The following is a 22,911-nucleotide window of genomic DNA, read 5'->3' on the forward strand; positions in this document are numbered from 1 at the left end:
TCAGAGACTGGAGGAGGAGAGGGCCAGATGTGAAGAACCTGTGACGTCCAGCTGGTCATGCAGACCACCTCCCACCTGAAAGATGGTATCTTTCGGGAAAGGATAACAAAGTCGTGCCTGCAGAGAAATCTTTTTATTGCTGGGCAAGGGGTCTTGAGTTGCAGGGAAAGTATGTCACCTCTGTCACTCAGAGTATGCCTTCCATGCTTGAGATGTCTTGGCTTTCTGCCCTTCTGTTTCAAAGTCTTGACTGGATCCATGGCTGTAGGTAGGGTCCCTCAAAAGACATGAAACCGGGTCTTGATGTCAATGTGAATGAGTTTTATTTATTTCTTCCAATCAGCCCCCTGGAGTGTTTCTTTTTTCCGTTTCTTCTTGCTCTCTCCCAACACTACTCCCCACTCAGGCTCTTTCACACTCCCTCAAAAGACTGTGCATTGGCCCTATCTGGTTTGGCTCAGTGGATAGAGCATCAGCCTGTGGACCAAAGGGTCCCAGGTTCAATTCAGGTCAAGGACAGATGCCCAGGTTACAGGCTCAATCTTCATTGTGAATCGTGCAGGAGGCAGCCAACTAATGATCCTCTCTCATCATTGATGTTTATATTTCTCTCTCCCTCTCCCTTCCTCTCTAAAATCAACAAAAATATATTAAAAAACAAAAAACAAAAAACTGTGCATTGTACTCTCTCTTTCCTTCCCACCTTCTCTCCTTCTACTTTCTCTTATCCCTAATCCCCGCCCCCCCCAATCCTTCCTTCCATGTCATAGCTGCAATCTCTATTTCTTCTTCCTTTTTTAATTCTCCTCTCTCTATTTTTTGCATTCTCTCTTTTTCTTTTACTCTTTTTATTTTTCCTCCCTTTTCTTTCCTGTCTAAACCACTGCTCCTCAGCCCTCCTCCTGTCTCCTTCCTCCTCCCCCGACCCCTTCACATCTCCTCTGTCCTCTCTGTATCACCTGACTCCATTTCTCTATCCAGCTCTGTTGTTCCCTACTCATCCCTGTCTTTTCTCCTTCTCCCCAGGCGCTCTTACCCTGTGCTAGAAGTTCTAGCAGAGCTTCCAAGCATTTTCCTTGTTGTAGTTTTGAGTGAGTGAGCACCATGACCGGTAAATCGCATTCCCTTTGGTTGTGCATTCCGTATACCATATGCCATAATACATAAAGGGGAAGACACATTTGGCTCGGTCTGAAACGTAGAAGCAAAGGGTGTGGAAATTAGCTGTGGTGAGATTGTGTTCATCTTAGCAAGAGAAAGGGGACGTGAATGAAATACCGGCAGCAGGGTGAGGAGAGGATTCCAAATAGGAGTCAATTATGGAGATCCCCCACAGGCTCCTCACATGCTTACCATCCTTTTTGCAATATTTCCATCTCCCTGAATATACTGGGTCCAGAGAACACCAATGGTATATAGAGAAAGTGATCGTGCAATCAAAATGTCTTCTGCCATGATAGGTAAACGGGAAAGCACAGGGTTCCTCTGAAAAAAAGAAGCAGGTATTATTCTCCTTACAACTCCTAGGCACCATTTGCTCTGCGGCAATTCTGGTTACGTTTCTGTTCAAGCAAGCCCACCCCAATAAAGGGCCTGCGTGGCCGGAGCCCCCTTCTAAGCACTAGGTGTGTCCAGATCCATATGGCCTGGTGCCTGTCCTGTGACAGTTGTAATGTCCCTTGACATTATTTACCCAGAAACATTTATGTCTTGTGGCCTTTGGAGTTCCAGGAGACAGATAAGTTTGCCAGACCACAGAGCAGCCTGATTTTGGATTATAATTTCTTTTAATCCTGACACAACCATATGTTTTTATTGATTTTTAGACAGACAAGAAGAGATGAAGGGAGACACAGAGAGAAACATCCTTCAGTTGCCTCCCATACACGTCAAGATAGGGGATCAAACCGGCAACCTATAAGTATGTGCCTTGAGACCAAATCGAATCCACAACCTTTTGCTGACCCTCCAACCAAAGAAGGCACCAGGCCAGGGCTAGGATCAAAATTCTTTATACGCTGCAGACTTGTTGTGTCTGGAGCTGTGGCTTCACCCGATTCAACACCAAAAATCTAAGTCCATGTCACATTTATAAACACAGGTGATGTCTCCTTATTATTGTTAATAGTCTGCCTGACATCATTCAGAAGCCCAATTACAATCCACATTCATGGGGTAACAAAATGAGTTTCAGCATGCACCTACTTTGGCACTTGAATAGGTTGAGGAGGAAAACTATGGAAACCAGAGAGGGCTTGGTGGCCAAGGCATCTTTGGCTAGAATGAATTCTCTCAATTGCATCACTGAACTTACTGGTGGCAAAGCTCACCTCTCTGCAACTCATGTGCCTATTTCTTTCTGTTTGAATAACCTCTGCCCCCACTCAGTCCTACCTGTGCTTCTTAAACAGGCTCTCTGAGTAGAACGCCATCCCTTGGAATGAGGCCTGATCCTGAGACTCCAGCCCCACTATCTAATATTTGCTTGACCTTAATGACTAAATACCTAGGGGGAGTTAGAGGGGAGAGGTGCACCTCCCCCTTCCAATACTGAGAGGGCAGTCTTAGCCCATGCATGTAAAATACCTTTGAAGAATGCTGATAGCAGTTGCCACCTAATATTAGTTTTTTTGATTTGATTATTACTTTTATTTTCATTGTTTTCCAACATTTCTTATAAAAGCATAACATGCTAATTAGACAGGACAGCTGAACAACCTTCCAGATGTCATTCCTGACATCCTTCTGGACAAAGCCCCTGCAGAAGGGGGCAAAGCAAAGATGGTTAGGGGCAATCAGGCAGGCAGACAGACTGGTTAGGGGCAATCAGGCAAGGAGGTAAGTGTTTAGGGGTGATCAGGAAGGCAGATGAGTGATTAGGAATGATCAGTCAGCCAGAGTGGTTAGGGGCGATCAGGAAGGCATTCAAGCAGTTAGGGGTGACCAGGCAGGCAGACAAGTAGTTAAGGGCAATCAGGTAAGCAGGCGGAGGCAATTGGGGTCAAACAGGCCGAAAGACAAGCAGTTAGGGGCGATCAGGAAGTCAGGAGAGTCATTAGGGGAATCAGGCAGATAGACAAAGTGGTTAGGCGCAATCAGGTAGGGAGGCAGTGTAGTTAGGGGTGATTAGGCAGGCAGGTGAGTGGTTAGGGGCGATTAAGCAGGCAGACAGAGGAGCGGTTAGTAGCCAGTGGTTCCAGATTGTGAGAGGGATGTCCAACTGCTGGTTTAGGGATGATCTTCAGCAGTTAGACATCCCTTGAGTGGTCCCAGATTGTGAGAGGGTGCAGGCACGGATGAGGTTCCCCCCAGCCCATGCACGAATTTTGTGTGCCATGCCTCTAGTGTAAGTATGTTCCCTAGATTTGGCCTGTAATCAGGGCCATCTTCCCTGGCTGCCAACAGATGGCCCCGCACCTTACAGCCACCCACTCTGGTTTCCCTCTTGCCATCAGGCAATTGGAGCCTCTCAGCCAGAGTAAGGGATCAAGGGGTTCTTAGTGCGCCTCATAATGATTGGTCGAGCGGTCGTTCTGGGAATTCCTCCAATAGGGTCTAAATTTGCATATTACCCTTTTAATATATAGGATATATACAGCTAGTATGCTAAGTGTCCTTCCATCCATCCTACAGGTCGCTATGACAAGCTTCAACCACCAGGTGGCAGATGCTCAATGAAGGAGTTGTGTGACACACAGAGAAATGGCATCATGGACCTGGTACCCACAAAGCAACAATCAGAAGATTCCCCCAAATGGAACACAGGCCCTGGCACCACCCGGGAGGAGAGCCCACCAAATCTCAGCTAATGCTGCCAAGACCCCATGGCACAAAACAGCCCACAGCCCGGACCAGAAACGGTCACTGTGGGCACCAGGTAATGACATCATATAGCAAGGCCTGGTTTTCTTGACCTAGTGATGATTAGCCTCCTTGCAGTTTCTTCAGCCCAGAAACATGACTTGCTTTGTAGCCAGGTGGAAACACTATTCTGTAACCAAATGTCTGTGAAGCGTTTTTCTGTGCCTCATCTCATTTGATCCTCACAGAAGTCCTGGAGTAGGTAGATAGTAGACTCAGTGGAATTCTATTTTCTTCCGTTAGCAGAGAAACGGAGATTTAGAGAGCTTAGCAACTTGACCGACTGAAAAGGAATAAGAAATGGTGGACCTTGAAAATGACTTCAGGCTTTCTCACTGTGCAGAATATAGTCAAACACTGCTGCAGTTAAATATTTTACTCTTGTTCTCCCTGCGTGATCTACAATAATAATCTGCTTCATGTAGATATTTACTGCTGTGTTTCTGACAATTACCTAAAAGAAAAGTTGGGGTACTTCACTGGGCTGAAAAAAAGTTTAGATAAATCAGAAAGCAGGTCTGGTTAAGCAAGTTTATTCTATATACATAAAAGGCTAAGTTGACTCATGCATGTGTGATACATATAAAGCTTTTGCTGGCTTCACTCACTAAATCACAGTCGTTGTCGATTGTGAATTTGGTTAACACTTCTATTATAGAGAAAGGGCGAATAGCAATATCAAAATATTTCTTCTAATTAATTTCCTTTCAATGTGCATGAATTTGTGTACCAGGCCAGTAGTCTGAGATAATTGGAGGAGAGAAGGTCCCAGGCTACAACTGAGCTGGAAAAAATACAGGGTAGAGGAGATGGAAGGAGGAGAAGAGAAATGGATGGGGATGGTTTGAGTCCATTTGATGGCAGAAATGCTCTGCAGCTCTAACTTTTTTCACTTTAAAACATTAAAATTTTTTATGTGGTAGGAACACCAAATGTGAGCTCCATGGATCTAGTCTACCGCATAGTGACTATAGATAACAACACTGTATATTCTTCACATTTTGAAGGCCATTTTAATAGAAACAGGTACCTGAGAAGCTACAGGACATACCAGATTAGTAAGAATGTTACACTTTCTCATTGCAATCATACTGACAGCTAAGGGTTAAATGGCCAAATGGGACTCAAGTCATACCACATTAATGATGCATTTGCCCTGACAATATGGCTTCCCTGTTACCCTGAACACACACCCGTATTTACATAAAAAACTCACTGTGAACAATATATGAAACCTGTTTGTAGGGGCCCTTGTCTGGAATACGGGAAAGCAAATTTAGGAATGAGGCAGCTATTGTGGAAATTGATAGTTATTAGCCGTATGAGCTTTTGAGTCAGACTGACAAGGCTAATAATTTAGAGATTTGTTTAAAAACAACAAGTTCTTAATTGAGTTTGGCCACCCTGGGCAATGTGACTCAGTTAGTTGGAGCATTGTTCCATACACCAAGGGTCATAGGGCTTGATTCCCAGTTAGGGCACATATGCAGATAGTGGGTTCGATCCCCAGTTGGGGCCCATACAGAAGGCAACTAATCAATGTTTCTCTCTCACATCAATGTTTCTCTCCCTCTCTCACTCTCTCTCTGTCTTCCTCTCTCTATAACATAAATAAAAAAACATCCTTTACGAAACCGGTTTGGCTCAGTGGATAGTGCTTCAGCCTGCAGACTGAAAGGTCCTGGGTTCGATTCCAGTCAAGGGCATGTACCTTGGTTGTGGACACATCTCCAGTAGGGGTTGTGCAAGAGGCAGCTGATTGATGATTCTCTCTCATCGACGTTTCTATCTCTCTATCTCTCTCCTTAACTCTCTGTAAAAAATCAAAAACATATATTAAAATGAAAACAAACCAAAAAAACAAAAACAGGATGGTGGTGGTCGTTGCTTTTGTCAACCTGAAAGGAGACAAACACCCGATTACTCTGAAATCCGGTTTTTAGATAGACAAAGGGGACCCAAACTCCTATGGGGAGAAGCTGGACTGTCTACCATCAGATTGGAAAGTGAGGGGGCCTTGTTTGCAGAGCTGCATACAGGAATAATTGTTTACTGTGCTGGGGCCCGGGACTCGGGGACAAGGTTGAGACACAGAGATGGGTGACTGGCAACTATCACTGTTTGCAATGCCCTAGCCTAGTGATACCCTGAGACCCTGCCCCACACAATCTACCATCCCTCCCAAGCACCAAGCAGAGGCTTTTGCATATGAATGACCTTCCGTATCACACCTAAACCTAGCAAACTACAGCCCTGGTCAGACAGTTCCAAAACCTCCAAACCCCAAGCAAAGATGAGAAAATTGTAATTATCACTATAGCTGCTGCTGGGTGGCCTCAGACAATAGCTGACCTACACCCCATTGGAGATCCAGAAGCCAGTGTACCAAGTGGTCAGCGTGAGACACCAGATTTCAACTCCTCATATCCTTAAGTGACACATTCAAGATGCAGTCTCAATGAGCACCAAAGGCCCACTGATATAAGTCCTGCCCCATAAGTGTGTCTCCAACGCAGCAGTTCTTCCATTATAGACACAGCAGGTCCTCACAGCCAATTACCCTGGAGGTCAATTCCTCCCAGTGTATCAATAGCAATTAAGGCTTAACTACACCAAGACTTTGCACTCCTTCTATCAAGGGTTGTACCAAGAGTGTCTACCTCAGGTGATTGGGGAGGCTGAAATACTGGTCTCTGTGGGTCACCAACCACACAAAGCCACTCCATCAACACAGGGAAGCAGACAAAATGTGGAGACAAGGAAACATGTCACAAATGAAAGAAATGGTGGAAAGCAAACTACTGGATATAGAGTTCAAAACCACATTTATTCGGTTACTCAAGAATCTTCAAAAACTACCAACAAACTTGATGAGGCCTCTATGGAGCTTAGTGATACTTTAAAGGACCTTAATGAGAATGCAAAAAAAAAAAAAAATAGAAAAGGACCAATCAGAAATTAAGCATCACAGTCTAAAATAAAGAATATAGAGAATCTCAACTGTAGATCAACCTAAAGCAAGAATCGAACCAAAAATCTGAAATATGAGGAAACATAAAAACACCCAACCAGAAAAAGAAAAAGAAAAAAGAATCCAAAAATATGAAGAAAGTATAAGGAGCCTCTGGGACAACTTTAAGCATAACAACATCAGAATTATGGGGGTTCCAGAAGAGAGAGAACAAAATATTGAAATTCTATTAGAAGAAATAATGACAGAAAACTTTCCCTACCTGGTGAAAGAAATAGACTTAAAAGTCCAGGAAGTGCACAGAACCCCAAACAAAAGAAATCCAAAGAGGACCACACTAAGAAACATCATAATTAAAATGCAAAAGACAAAGAATCTTTAAAGCATCAAAAGAAAAACAGTTAGTTACCTGCAAGGGAGTACCCCTACAAATGTCAGCTGATTTCTCAACAGAAACTATGCAGGCCAGAAGGGAGTGGCAAGAAATATTCAAAATGATGAATAGCAAGTACCTACAACCAATTTTACTCTATCCAGCAAAGCTATCATTCAGAATTGAAGGTCAGATAAGGAGCTTCGCAGACAAGAAAAAGCTAAGGGAGTTCATCACCACCTAACCAGGATTACATGAAATGCTGAAGGGTATTCTTTAAGAAGAGGAAGAAGAAGAAAAGATAAAGATAAAAAGTATGAACAACAAAATGACATCAATTACATACCTACCAACAAGTGTATCTAAAAATCAAGTAAATAAAAAAATCTGATGAATAGAATGGATTGATAAATATATTGGAATCAGGGACATAGAAATGGAGTGGACCTACAATTCTCATGGGGAAAGGGTGTGGAGGGGTATGGGAATAGGTTAGACAAAAATCTTACACCTATGGATGAAGACAGTGGCAGTGGGTAAGGGTATGGGGTGGGGTGGGTAATCAGATGGAGGGGATCTATGGGGACACCTGTAATTATCTGAACAATAAAGATTTTTTTTTTTTTTTTAAACAGAAGTACTCTGGTAGGTCTCCCGGTCTAATTTGTGTATTACCCTTTTATAAATATATATTATTATTAATTTTATCATTCAACCCATTTCTGGTGATCTTTCTGCCACCTCAGTCTAAGCCTCTCTCCACCCCTTACCTCCACTTTCAGAATTGCCCACTTGTATAATTGCACAGGCACCCGCAAATATAAGAAAGATCCCAGCACACAGAGCCATAGCTGCTGGCCTTCCTGTGACTGATGAATGTCAGCATTTGCTTCCTGCTTATATAACATGCTTCCCTCACACCACCTCCTGAAACCAGATAAGAATCAACCTCCTCAAGGCAGTGCTTGTGTGCTTCTAAGCCTGAGAGCATGAAGTTCAAGATTATCTCTCAGCTGAAATCACAGAACGTTGACTCACAGCTTAATGTCCCTGAATTTCAGAAGCTTAAAATGCATTTAAAATGAGGCATAGATATTTGTAAAATTCCTTTGTTTTAGTGTTTCATGAACAGGCAAAAGGGAGAGCGAAAGCTGAAAAGGATCTCTGCTCTCACAGGGTATTCAACCCCATGGATATGGACCATACCTTGGTAAAGGTCAAGGAAGCGAGAGGTGAAGAAGGGCAAAGAGGGAAGGGGTCTCCTGTAATAATGTCAATATTAAAAATTTTTTAATTACAAAAAATACTAAAATGGCTCCGCTGGCATGGCTCAATGGTTGAACATTGACCTGTGAACCAGGAGATTACAGTTCAATTCCGGGTCAGGACATATGCTGGATTGCAGGCTTGATCCCCACTAGGGGGCTTTCAGGAGGCAACCAATCAGTGATTCTCTCTCATCATTGATGTTTCTCTCACTCTTCCTCTCCCTTCCTCTCTGAAATCAATGAAAAGTATTTTTAAATACTAAAATGAATAAATAAAATAAATTTAAAAAGAACAAAATCCATTTGATTTCCTGACTATAGACTCCAGACTGAGAGCCCAACCAGTTAGCCTGTCAGAGTCTCAGAGAAGTGTGAGAAGACAGTCATGCAAGTCTCCATTTAGGAGGAAACTGAGGCTCAGGGAACTCCTCAAGGGCACAGGGTAAGTTAAAACCACCCTGCTGCCCTACCTGGTTTTGCTCTGTGGGTACAGTGTGGGACCGAGGATTGAAGGGTCTCAGGTTCATTCTGGACAAGAGCACATATCTCCATTCCAGGCTTGATATCCAGCCCTGGTCGGACATGTGTGGGAGGCAACCAACCCATGTGACTCTCTCACATCAATGTTTCTCTCTCTGTCTCTCCCCCTCCCTTCCACTCTCTCTAAAAATCAATGGAAAAATATCCTTGGGTGAGGATTAACCTAGAAACATTTTTTAATAACTAACTAAATAAATAAAACCACCAGCCTCGGGGACATTTTCAGAGTAGGAGTTTGCCTAACACATTCACCCTAGACCATATTTATCTACTCCAAAAGGCTTCCCTACCCTGGCTAAAAATGCAAGTAACACTGGAAACACAGCTCATTTTCTAGATCAGAAAGGCCTAGAGCCCTCATCTATTTGTTATGAAATACTACTCTTCCTCTGAGCCTCAGTTTCCTCACTTGCAAAATATATGTCACAATCCCTTTTTCTCAGGGCTTTGAGCTGGTGTGGCTGCTCTACAGGCAGCAGGTGCTCTGTGAAAGCCACCTCACTCTGGAACGAATCCATGGGCCATTTGTTTACCACAGTGAACAAAGAACAAAATACTTAGGAATGGGTTTAGCAAAAGAAATTTAAAAATATACTCCGCAAACTACAGCACATGCTTAAAGACATTAAAGAAGACCTAGCCCAGCTGGCGGGGAACAGTGGTTGAACATCAACCTATGAACCAGGAGGTCACAGTTCAATTCCAGGTCAGGGCACATGCTCAGGTTGCAGGTTCAATCCTCAATAGGGAATATGTAAGAGGTAGTTGATCAATGATTCTCTCTCATCATTGATGTTTCTATTTCTCTCTCCCTCTCCTTTTCTCTCTTAAATCAATAAAAATATATTATTTCTGAAAATAAAAAGAATAAAATGCCCTGAGCAGTGTGGGTATCATCCATGCACCTAAAGGTTGCTGGTTCAATTCCCAATCAGCTCACATGCCCAAGTTGCAGTTTCAATCCTCAGTAGGGAGCGTGCAGGAGGCAGCCAATGGGTGTTTCTCTCTCATAAGAGTGTTTCTCACTTTCTCTCTTTTTCTCTTCCTCTCTCTCTCAAGAAAAATCAATGAAATATATTTCTAAATGATGCAATCATACATACCACATAAATAAACATTGAAGACATTATGCTAAATGAAAGAAAACAGGTGCCAATACAACATGTGCTACGACTCCATTTATATAAAATGTCCAAAATAGCCATAACCAGTTTGGCTCAGTAGATGGAGCATCGGCCTGCAGACCAAGAGTCCCAGGTTCAATTGCAGTCAAGGGCATGTACCTTGGTTGCAGGCACATCCCCAGTGGGTACTATGCAGGTGGCAGCTGATTGATGTGTCCCTCTTATCGATGTTTCTAACTATTCCTCTCCCTCTCCTTTCCTCTCTATACAAAATCAATAAAATATATATTTTTCTAAATGTCCAAAATAGGCAAGTCTATAAAGACAAAATCCATCAATGCTTGCCAAACCCTGAGAGGTTGGAAGTGGAGAACTAATGATGGGCCCTGGGTTTCTCTTGCAGCAAATGAATCTGTTCTAAAATTAATTGTGGTGATGAGTGCACAGCTATGAATAGATCAAAGAACATTGAATTGTATACCTTAAATCAATAAGTTGTGTGACATGTGAATTCCATTACTATAAAGCTGTTCTCAGAAACTGGCAGGCGGAATATGTTGTTAATTGGGCTCCACTAAACTCTTATAAGATGTATCCACAATAAAATAAACTAATGAAAATTTTAAAAACTGGGAAGGCATTCCTAAAGGTTGTTTCACATTTTACAGCAGATTTAACAGAGGCCCACATGGTATCCCCGCCTCTGGCTTTATGGGGGACCTTCTTTTCGCAGCCTGGTCAGGAACCTCAGAATCCAGGCCTGCTTTATGCATTTTCTGGCTAGAACGACCTTGGGGAAAAATTTTAATTGCTCTGTCCCTGTCTTGTCATCTATTAAATGAAAATACCAATAACTTTGATCACTAGTTTTGTTACCAGATTCAAACCAGAAAGCATATGTTAATAATTAAAAGCTCCCTGGCCAGTGTGGGTCAGGTGGTTGGACAATTGTCCCCGTACACTGAGAGGTGGCAGGTTTGATTTCTGATCAGGGCACATACCCAGGTTGCAGGTTCGAGCAGGATTGATGTTCTCACATTGATGTTTCTCTCTCTCTCTCTTCCTTTATCTCTAAAATAAATAAGCATATCCCTGGGTGAAGATTAAAAAAAAAAATGTTCAAAGGACCAAATGGAAATTTTGGAGTTTAAAAGTATGATGATGCCGCCGAAACCAGTTTGGCTCAGTGGATAGAGCACCAGCCTGTGCACTGGAACGTCCCAGGTTTGATTCCGGTCAAGGGCATGCACCTTGGTTGCGGGCATATCCCCAGTGGGGAGTTTGCAAGAGGCAGCTGATAGATGATTCTCTCTCATCAATGTTTTGAACTTTCTATCACTCTCTCTTCCTCTCTGTAAAAAAATTTATATATATAAATTTTCATCATCATACTTTTAATATATATATATATATATATATATATATATATATATATATATATTAAAAGTATGATGATGAAAATTAAAAACTCAGTAGAGGGACTCAAAGGCAGGTCTGAACTAGTAAAAAAAAATGTTTGCAAACTTGATAAGTGAATAAAAGTATCCAATCTGAAGAGAAGGAGGAATAAAAATTTAGAGAACCTCAAAGACCTGTGGGACACCATCAATAGTACAACATACACGTAATGGAAGTATGAGAAGGACAAGAGAGGAAAGGGCAGAAGTAAGATCAGTTTGGGGAGTACTGGCATTTTAAAAATATATATATTTTATTGATTTTGTTCAGAGAGGAAGGTAGAGAGATAGTTAGAAACATCGATGAGAGAGAGTCATCGATCAGCTGCCTCTTGCACTACCCCTACTGGGGATATGCCCGCAACCAAGGCACATGCCCTTGACCGGGATCAAACCCAGCACCCTTCAGTCCCCAAGCCGACGCTCTATCCATTGAGTCAAACTGGTATAGGCTGGCATCTTAACAGTGTTGTCTCTTCACCACACACATGAGATGTCTTGCCACTGATTTAGGTCTTTTTCCATTTCTTTCTATAATGCTCTGTAGACATCAATAAGGTGGATTTTATGATGTGTAAATTATACTTCAATAAAGCAAGAGTGAAACATGAGACTAACAGGAAATTTATTGGGTACTTACACTGGGTCCCACGATCTGGATCATTATTCAGTCAGCAGGAGAGATGGACATTGTGTTTTTCCTTTCCAGGCATTGAAGTTTCTAAATGCTAGCCAGAAAGCCCTAGGCATCTCTCCTGGGGTCCATCTATGTACTTCCTGCATTGACCTCATGAATTTTCATCATTCCCCATTGAGCTAAGAAAACTGGGCAGACTTCTTTCCTTGTTGCTCCAAGCCTGCCTCCTCCAGCCCCAGCTTACTAGCTCTGTTCCTGACTGCACCACAGGTGCAGTGCCTCCTCTCCTGGGCTGTGAATACATGTGATTGGATGCTGCTGTCCATCTGGTCTGTGCACTGGTGGGTGCTGTGCATGAGGTCATCTCCTACTATTTAAGGTGGGGTGTCCCTCCCTGACCAATGGTTTGACCAGGAGGTGATCAGAACAACATAGCTATTTCCTTCACAATCCTACCAGGACTGTGGAAAGAGTGGGTCAGTCCTGGCCAGCGGATCTCTCTCTCTCTCTCTCTCTCTCTCTCTCTCTCTCTCTCTGTCTCCTCTCTCTCTTAAAATCAATAAAATTTCCTTTTAAAAAATAGTGGGGTCATTGGTTCACTTCTTTGGCAGCCTGCAGACTTCTACCCTCCTCCTCCTAGAAGTCTGTTGTGACTCACTGTTTCTGCTTCCAGACCCCACACTGAAAAGAGAATAAAGGAAAAAACTGGCATATCTCTCATCTCTCTTTCTCTCCTCCCCTCTGCCTCTGCATATATATTTCTATCTCTCAGACCTTGCATAAATCTCTCTGTGATTCCCGGCTTTTACAAAATACAAGAAGTAATTTTTATAGTCAAAGGTGCTACGAAAAGATTCACTGGAAATCTTGGCTTAATTGGGGTTGGGGGGAGGGCTGATGAAATGCAAGTGATTTCTGAATATTCTATTTTATTCTTTTAGGAGGGAAATATACAAAATGTTTAGTGTGACGCAAATATGTGGGTTGATCGGAGCTTCAAAACTGCATTTTCAACATTTGACTGTGTTTGTGGTGGGCTTTCCACATTAGTTACTGTTATTATAGCGGTAAAAGCTACTCTTTTAGAAGAAAGTTTTAAAGATAAAATATGCAAAACTCGAAAGCTAATTCTATAGTGTTAGCTTGTTTCCTTCTTGCCATTCACCATTGGCAAATGCATGAGACCTTGGCACATACCTGTCTTAGAGGAAAGCCTTAGTTGTTTATTCATTATTACCCCATCTAACACAAGAAATGGATGTCTTTGTCACTCACCTTAGCCCGAGTCAATTATATCACTTTTAGTGGATGTGGTGTGGGGTTCAGCTGACCGTTTTCTCTTCTTTGCACCAGCACTATGCCTTTCTGCTCAAGGTCAGCCACACTTAATCCTTCAGGAGTACACCCCTTGGTTATTTCTCCTGTTTTTTTTTTAATTGATTTTAGAGGAAAGGAGGAAGGAAAAAGAGAGGAGAAAGAGATAGAGAGAACTCAGATGTCTCCTGAACATGCCCTGATCAAGGGTTGAACTTGAAACCTGGGTGTGTGCACTGAACCAAAATCAAACTTGCCACCTTTTAGTGTACAAGATGATGCTCCAACCAACTGAGCCACACAACCAGGGCTATTAGTCCTATTCAAGGAGACTAGCAGCCGCATAAAATAAAAGAATAAAAAGGGGGTTAGCGCCTGATCAGCATGGCTCACTGGTTGAGCATCGACCTATGAACCAGGAGATCACAGTTCAGTTTCAGGTCAAGGCACATGCCGAGGTTGCAGGCTTGATCCTCAGAGTGGGGCATGGAGGAGGCAGCCGATCACTGATTCTTTCTCATCATTGATGTTTCTATCTCTCTCTCCCTCTCCTTTCCTCTCTGAAATCAGTAAAAATACATATTGTTTTTTAAAAGGGGGTTAGTGAAGAGGAATGGAAGAAGAGAAAGTGACAGGGAAGGGGATGAGAAGGTGGAAGCAAAGGAGGATGGTGAGAACAAGGAAGGTAGAAAGACTGAGAAAAGCATGCAGAGGAAAGAGAGGGAGGTAAAGGAGGAATGAAATGGGGGAGAGGGAGATGTGTTATTTAATTTTTTAAAAATTTATTTCAGGGAGGAAGGAAGAGGGAGAGATAGAAACATCAATGATAATTTTAAAAAAGAAAAAGAAAAAGAAAAGAAACATCAATGATGATTGAGAATCATTAATCAGGATGTCTCCTCCATGCCCCCCTACTGGGGGTCAAGCCTAAAACCAAGCAATGTACCCTGACCCAGAATCCAAACTTGACCTCCTTGTTCATAGATCCAAGCTCAAGCACTGAGCCATACCCACCAGGCACAACCTGTAATATTAACACAGTGCCCAACATTTGGTAAGAACTTGGCCACAAAGAATCTCACACAGTTCTAGTGGAAGTACTATCCTATATAATAAAAGCCTAATATTATAAGTGTCCAGTCATCTGGTCATCCAATCAACCAATCAAAGCATAATATACAAATGATATGCGTACACTCGCTATGATGTGCACTGACCACCAGGGGGCAGATGCTCCAACTGGTAGGTTAGCTTGCTGCTGGGGTCTGGCCCATCGGGACTGAGTGAGATGGGCCAGACATGCCCTGGAGCCCTCCCATGGTACCTCCCCAGCCAGACTGGCCTGTGCCCTCTTGCAATCTGGGACCCCTCGGGGGATGTCAGAGAGCCAGTTTCAGCCCAATCCCATAGGCAACTCTCCTTGGGAGAGTGCCAGATGCAGGGCTCATGGCTAGTGAGTGCTGCTATGACAGCATGAGTCTCTCCCAGTTGGTACTGATTGGGTGTGAGCCTTCGGCAGATACAGTGGGGCCAGAATGAGAGGGAGCAGCAGGTTGTAATTGCAAGCGGCATTGGATTGCAGGTTTTGACCCAATCCCTGCAGGGCACCCAAAGGGGCCTGTGCACAAATTGTGCACTGGGTCTCTAGTCTATATATGTAAAAGCTAAGTGACTAGCTACACATCCATCTGACTGTCTGGCTGGTATGTATGATGCATACTGGCAATTTAAAAATATATATTGACTCTCAAATGCATGATACATATAAAGCTCTCGCTGGCTCCAGTCACATGCGACACCAGAATGCATCTGAAGACCAACTATTGACCCAAAAGATTGCAACCTAACATAATCGAAGCTGAAGTATTAACAGGATCTCTGGAATGAGAGGTTGTTCTGATTCCAAGAATTGATTTGACCCTGTCTGACACTGGCCTGCCATTTAAATTAATTCAAAGACACTTTCCCATGATGCCAGCATTTGCGATGACTATTAATAAATCACAAGGACAAACTCTAGACAGAGTAGGAATATTCATCAGACATGGTCAGTTATATATTGCTTTCTCTCGAGTTCAAAGAGCATGTGGAAAAGTTAAAGTTGTAAATACTTCATCCCAAGGGAAATTGCTCAAGCATTCTGAAAATGTTTTACTCTTAATGAGGTGTACAGGGAGATATAAGAATAAGTTCAATCAATTTATCAGTCATTGTTTTTATCAATGTTGCTTTTTTAACTTAATAAATCTTTATTGTCCAGATTATTACAATTGTTTCTTCTTTTCCCCCCAATAGGTCCCCTCCATGACATTCCCACTCCACCCTCTGCCCTAACCTCCCCCAACTGTCCTCATCCATAGTGTACAGTTTTTGTCCAGTCTCTTCCGTACCCCCTGAGAATTATCAATACCTTTCCATTCTATGCGCCTGATTCTATTATATTCACCATTTATTCTGTTCCTCAGATTTTTAATTCACTTGATTTTTAGATCCACTTGTTGATAGATATGTATTTGTTGTTCATAATTTTTATCTTTATCTTTTCTTCTTCTTCCTCTTCTTAAAGAATACCTTTCAGCATTTCATATAATTTTGGTTTCGTGGTGATGAACTACTTCAGCTTTTTTTTATCTGTAAAGCTCTTTTTCTGACCTTCAATTCTGAATGATAGCATTGCTGAGTAGAACAATCTTGACTGTAGGTTCTTGCTATTCATCACTTGGAATATTTCTTGCCACTCCCTTGTGGCCTGCATAGTTTCTGTTGAGAAATCAGCTGACAATTATATGAGTGCTCCCTTGTAGTAATGAAATGTTTTTCTCTTGCTGCTTTTAATATTCTCTCTTTGTCTTTTGCTCTTGGTATTTTAATTATGATGTGTCTTGGTGTGGTCCTCTTTGGATTGCTCTTGTTTGGGGTTCTGAGGGTTTCCTGGACTTTTAAATATATTTCTTTCACAGGTGAGGGAAGTTTTCAGTCATTATTTCTTCAAATAGGTTTTTAGTATCTTGCTCTCTCTCTCTTCTTCTGTCATCCCAAAAATCCAGATGTTGGTACGCTTGAAGTTGTCCCAGAGGCTCCTTACACTATCTTCATATTTTTGGATCCTTTTTTCTTTTTGCTTTTCCAATTGAGTGCTTTTTCCTTCTTTGTATTTTAAATCTTTGACTTGATTCTTGTATTCCTCTAGTCTGCTGTTGGGTCTCTGTATTATATAATATTTTTTGTTTCAGTCAGTGTATGTTTAATTTCTAGTTGGTCCTTTTTCATATCCTCAAGGGTCTCGTTAAATTTATCTGCCTTTTCTGGGAAATTTTTGAAAAACCTTATAACCGTGGTTTTGAACTTTATATCCAGTCGTTTGCTTTACTTCATTCTTTCATTTGTGATTTGTTTCCTTGTATCAACATTTTCGTGGCTACCATGAGTTGGTAGGGTGGCTTTGTGCGGTAGGTGTTCTATAATAGATGGTCCAATGGGTCGGCCTCCCAGTTACCTAAGGTGGATACTCTTGGTGCACCCCTTTGTGGTCTGTGTGTACACCCTTGTTGTAGTTAAATCTTGATTGTTGTTGGTATTGCAGGGAGGAATTAACCTCCATGCTAATTGGCTATGAGGACCCGCCCTCTGTATATAATGGAAGAATTTTTATGCTGGAGACACACTTATGGGGCAGAACTTGTTTTAGTGGGCTTTTGGTTGTCACTAAGTCTTCGTCTTGAATGTGTCACTTATGAATATGAGGAGTTGAAATCTGGTGTTTCACACTGACCACTAGTTACACTGGTTTCTGGGTCTCCAATGGGGTGCAGGTCACCTACTTTCTGAGGCCACCCAACAGAAGCTAGAGCAAAAACTATAGTTTTCTCTTCTTGCATGGTGTTTGGAGGTTTTGGAGCTGTCTGACTGGACCTTCAGTTTGTTTGGTTAAGCTGCGATAGGGCAGGTCATTTATATGCAAAAGCCACTGCGTGGAGCTTGGGTGAATTTGTAGATTGTTTGGGGCAGAGTCTCAGGGTGTCTCTAAGCTCGGGTGTGGCAAACATCTGAAATTTTGAAGTGCCAGAAGAAGAGAGAGAGCAAGATACTGAAAAACCTATTAGAAGAAATAATAACAGAAAACTTTCCCCACCTGGTGAAAGAAAATAGATTTAAAAGTCCAGGAAGCACACAGAACCCCAAATAAGAGGAATCTAAAGAGGACCATACCAAGACACATCATAATTAAAATGCCAAGGGCAAAAGACAAAGAGAGAATCTTGGAAGCAGCAAGAGAAAAATAGTTAATTATCTACAAGGGAGTACCCATACGAATGTCAGCTGATTTCTCAACAGAACCTATGCAGGCTAGAAGGGAGTGGCAAGAAATATTCAAAGTGATGAACACCAAGAATGCTGAAGGGTATTCTTTAAGAAGAGGAAGACGAAGAAAAAGGTAAAGATAAAAATTATGAACAACAAAAAGACATCAAATACATACATATCAATAAGTGAATCTAAAAATTAAGTGAATAAAAAGTTTGAAGAACAGAATGGACTGGTGAATATAATGTAATCAGGGACATAGAAAGGGAGTAGACTAACCATTCTCAGGGTGAAGGGGTCTGAGAGTTGTGGAAAGTGGCAAAAATATTACACCTATGTTTGACTACAGTAGTGGGGGGTAAGGGCATAGGGTAAGGTGGTTAATCAGGAGGAGGGGATTTGTGGGGGGGGGGGGGAGAGGAACACCTGTAATAATCTGAACAATGAAGATTTATTTTTTAAAAAGAAAATAATAATAAAATACTATATTGATAAATTTTAAATAACTCCCCATTATTAATAAATATCCTCAAAACAGAAACAAAATAGTTCTCTAACTGGCTAAGAAACATCTTTTCCTAATCCACAGCCAACATCCTAATTAATGGTGAGACACAAAAGATGTTATTATTATTATTATTATTATTATTATTATTATTATTTTAAAAATATATATTTTATTAATTAAAAAAACCTATTTAATTAGTCCAACCAGGAGAGAATCCAAGATGGCTGCTCAGGTAAACACCTAGCCACAGCCGCACATAACAATTTCAATAAAATACAACTAAAGTATTACATGGACATTACCCAGAAATACAGGAAAGTTGACTGACTGGAAATTCTACAACGAGAAGCAAGGAAAAAACCAGAAGGGAGAGCGGAGGAGCTGTAAAAGCCTAAGGTAGGGAGACACGTGGGGCGCACAGAGAGGACGTAACTGGAGAGGAGGAGGAGGCTGAGTGCCTGGCTGGCATTCCCTAGTGGGAAGGAGATAAAAGCTCCTGATTGTGCTAAACCACAGACCCGACAGTGCTGAACCCCAGTTTTAGGCCAGACCCTGGGGACCCAGGCTCAAACAGAAGGAGCAGGGGCTGTGAGGCGGAATCACAGGGGAGCTGTGAAAGGCAGTCCCGGAGGCGCACACATTGCGTACAGAGGACTGACTATTGACTCTGCTGCCAGATTGCCCTGGCGGGAAGGAGACAAAGGCTCCGGACTGTGTTGGGCCCCATTCCCTACTCCTCTGAACCCAAGTTCTAGGCCAGACCCTGGGGACCCAGGCTCAAACAGAGGGAGCTGGGCTGTGAGGCAGAACCCCGGGGGAGCGGCGAAAGGAGGTCCCGGAGGTGCACACTTGGTGCGCAGAGAAGGGACGGTTGGCTGTGCTTCGGGATTGCCCTGGCGGAAAGGAGACAAATGTTCCAGACTGCTCTGAACGCCACTTCCAACTCCATTTCCAACTGAACTGAACTCCAGTTCCGGGCCCCTTGGGGGAGAGCCTAGACTGTTTGGTAGCAGGCGAAAACTGAAGGCACCTTTCTCTCAGAGGTGCTTGAAACGAGTACTGAAGGACCCTAAGGAATACTGAGACTCAGGAGACACATAGGGCGTGGCTGACGGAAGCCAAGCCTTTAAGCTCCACCCTGAAACTCAGCCCCATCAGGGAAGCTGCAAAAATGCCAAGACCATGAAATAGATCACAAACGAAAGAAATGGAGGACAAAAAGCGACTGGATATAGAGTTCAAAACCACACTTATAAAGTTGTTAAAGAATCTCCTAGAAAAGGCCGATAAAATAAACGAGACCTATGAGGATATGAAAAGGGATCAACTAGAAATAATAAGGGATCAACAAGAAACAAAGAATACATTGTCTGAAATAAAAAATATTATACAGAGTCCTAAAAACACAATGGAAGACAGCAAGAATCAAGTCAAAGATCTGGAACATAAAGATCCAGAAGACAGTCCTCCGCAGAAGCAAGAAGGTAAGAGAATCCTGAAAATTGAAGATAATGTAAGAAACTTCTGGGACAACTTCAAGTGAACCAACATCAGAATTATGGGGGTCCCAGAAGATGAGAGAGAGCAAGATATTGAAAACATACTGAAAGAAATAGTGACCGAAAACTTTCCCCACCTGGTGAAAGAATTAGACTTACAAGTCCAGGAAGTGCACAGAGCTCCAAACAAAAGGAATCCAAAGAAGACCACACCAAGACAAATCATAATTAAAATTCCAAGAGCAAAAGTTAAAGAGAGAATATTAAAAGCAGCAAGAGCAAAGCAGGTAGTTACCTAAAAAGGAGCACCTATACGATTGTCAGCTGATTTCTCAACAGAAACCATGCAGGCCAGAAGGGAATGGCAAGAAATATTCAAGGTGATGAATACTAAGAACCTACAGTCAAAAATAATCTATGCAGCAAAGCTATCACTCAGAATCAAAGGCCAGATAAAGAGCTTCACTAATAAAAAAAACAAAACAAAAGGAGTTCATCACCACCAAACCAGAATTATATGAATTGTTGAAGGGGGTTTTTTCAGAAGAGAAAGTAAATAAAGATAAAAATTATGAACAACAAATACGTAACTATCAACAAGAGAATCTAAAAACCAAGGAAATTAAAAAAACTGATGAACAATATTAACTGTTGAATATAATAGAATCAGAGGTATGGAAGGGGAGTGAACTGAGGATTCTTGTGGGAAAAGGGGAAAGGGGGATGAGGGAAAAGACTGAACATAAACTGTGCACCTATGGATGAGGACAATGGGGGTGGGGAAAGGGCAGAGGGTGGGGCGGGAACCTGGTGGAGGAGAGCAGTGGGGGGGATAGGAACATTTGTAATAATATCAACAATAAAGATTTATTTAAAAAATATATTTTATTGATGTTTTTACAGAGAGGAAGAGAGAGGGATAGAGAGAAACATCGATGAGAGGGAATCATCGATCAGCTGCCTCCTACACACCCCCAATTGGGGATGTGCCGCAACCAAGATACATGCCCTTGACCTGAATCGAACACAGGACCTTTCAGTCCGCAGGCTGATGCTCTATCCACTGAGCCAAATTGGTATAGGCTATTTTATTGATTTTTTACAGAGAAGAAGGGAGAGAAAGAGATAGAGAGCTAGAAACATCGCTGAGAGAGAAATATCGACCAGCTGCCTCCTGCACACCCCCTACCGCGGTTGTGCCCGCAAGCAATGTACATGCTCTTGACCGGAATCGAACCTGTGATCTTTCAGTCCACAGACTGACGCTCTACCACTGAGCCAAACCGGTTCTGGCCAAAATATGTTATTATTAAAGCAAACTCAAGAACTTCTCAAGCTTCTAAAATAGAGGCACACCTATAGGAAATTTGGTACAATTCACTGGGACAGAATACAGAAGAATAATACATAAATGTTAAGGAGAAAATGGTAAGAAAAGAAAGATACAACATTAAGGGTACATTTGTTGGTTTTTCATTTTTAATGTCATGTGAACTTTAACATAATGTTCTGTTCACAGGGAGGTAACTTCATCATCACCATATGTCTTTTTCCTTCTAACTTCTATTTTTAACCTATCTTAATTATATCTTCTTATGGGGGTTTTCCATTGATTTTTTTAAAAATATATTTTATTGATATTTTATAGAGAGGATGGGAGAGAGATAGAGAGCTAGAAACATCAATGAGAGAGAAACATCGACCAATTTTGGTTCCAGTCAACGTTGGTTTTGAGCACAACGGCGAAGGGGCTGCACAGGAGGCAGTTGATAGATGTTTCTCTCTCATTGGTTTCCCTATCCCTCTTCCTTCCTCTAAGTAAAAAAATAATAAAATATTTTTTTTTTTTTTAAAAAGAAAGCAACATGGATCACCTGTTGACTGGCTGCCTCCTGCATGCCCTCTACTGCAGATGGAGCCTGAAACCCAGGCATGTGCCCTGAGTAGTACTCGAACCGTGACTTCCTGGTTCAAAGATCGATGCTCAATCACTGAGCCACATCAGTCACAGTTGTTTTTGCTAGCTAGCTCTGAGCTCCCGGAGAGCAAAGAATGTTGGATTGCTATGTAGGTATTCAGGGCGCAGCAGTAGGGAAATTTACACCTGTCCACCCTGAGAAATAAAATATCTACTAAGAAAGACTCCTAATGGCTCATTAGGCCCAAATTTATAAAGACTTTAATAGTTGTTGCTAAACAGGAGCCTCTCATCCCCTCGGCACTTCTCCGTAAAGTTGCATTGAGCAGCCTGCCTACTGCACTGTGTTCCTGCCTCCTGCCTAACCCTTAAAAGATAGTCCTAGCCCTGGCCAGTGTGGCTTAGTTGGGTGGGCATTGTCCCATGCACTGACAAGTTGCTGGTTCAATTCCCGGTCAAGGCACATGCCCAGGTTTCAGGCTCAATCCCCATGGGAGGTGTGCAGGAGGCAGCCAGTCAATATTGCTCTCCCACATGGATGTTTCTCTCTCTCTTTCCCTTCCTAGCTCTCCAAAAATCAATTTAAAATAGTTGTTAAAAAACAGAAGCAGCTCCTAAGTGTATAAATGCACCAATGGGTTGAAGACCTGCCCCAATCATTAGGAGCTGCACAGGTATAATTCATTTGCATCTTCCCTAGGAACCATCAGAGCAGCTCCATTCCAAACTATCAGGATTGAGCTAATCAAACTCTGAGTCTCCATTTGCATAAAAATGGACCAATCACAGAACATGGGCAGGCACTCTTCACTAAGTAAGCGGACTTTACCTCAACATACAGTAGTGCATTTTGGGATTTCATAAGCACTGTCTCCCCAGCTGGAGCTGTAACACCAGGGCCAAGCCACCGCATCAGCTTTGCCTGGGTCACTTGGAAGTGAGCTGTCTCATAGCTAAGCTGTTTCACCATTGAACTGTATCCACAACTGAGCTGTTTACACTGAACCAAGTCTCCCCTCTCCCCACTGCACCCCAAATTGGGAACGCCTGTTGGAGTTAAACTGGCAGCAGCAACCTTTGGTTGACAAGAGGCATAAACAAATGGATGGGTGCTGTATTTTGGGATGCAGGGAAGG

General features: G+C 42.3%; 1 long non-coding RNA gene across 1 annotated transcript in view; it reads right to left on the reverse strand.

Moving 5' to 3' along the window:
• Window positions 1-145: 145 nt before the first annotated feature.
• The window catches only part of LOC311609979, a 73,413-nt gene continuing 50,647 nt past the window's right edge, over window positions 146-22,911 (reverse strand). The window contains exon 4 of the long non-coding RNA XR_014792874.1: window positions 146-262. This is a non-coding gene — a long non-coding RNA (uncharacterized lncRNA). The remainder of the gene's footprint in view (window positions 263-22,911) is intronic.

The sequence above is a fragment of the Pipistrellus hanaki genome, assembly GCF_964339955.1.
Source record: "Pipistrellus hanaki genome assembly, chromosome: 15".
Classification (NCBI taxonomy): Eukaryota; Metazoa; Chordata; class Mammalia; order Chiroptera; family Vespertilionidae; genus Pipistrellus; species Pipistrellus hanaki.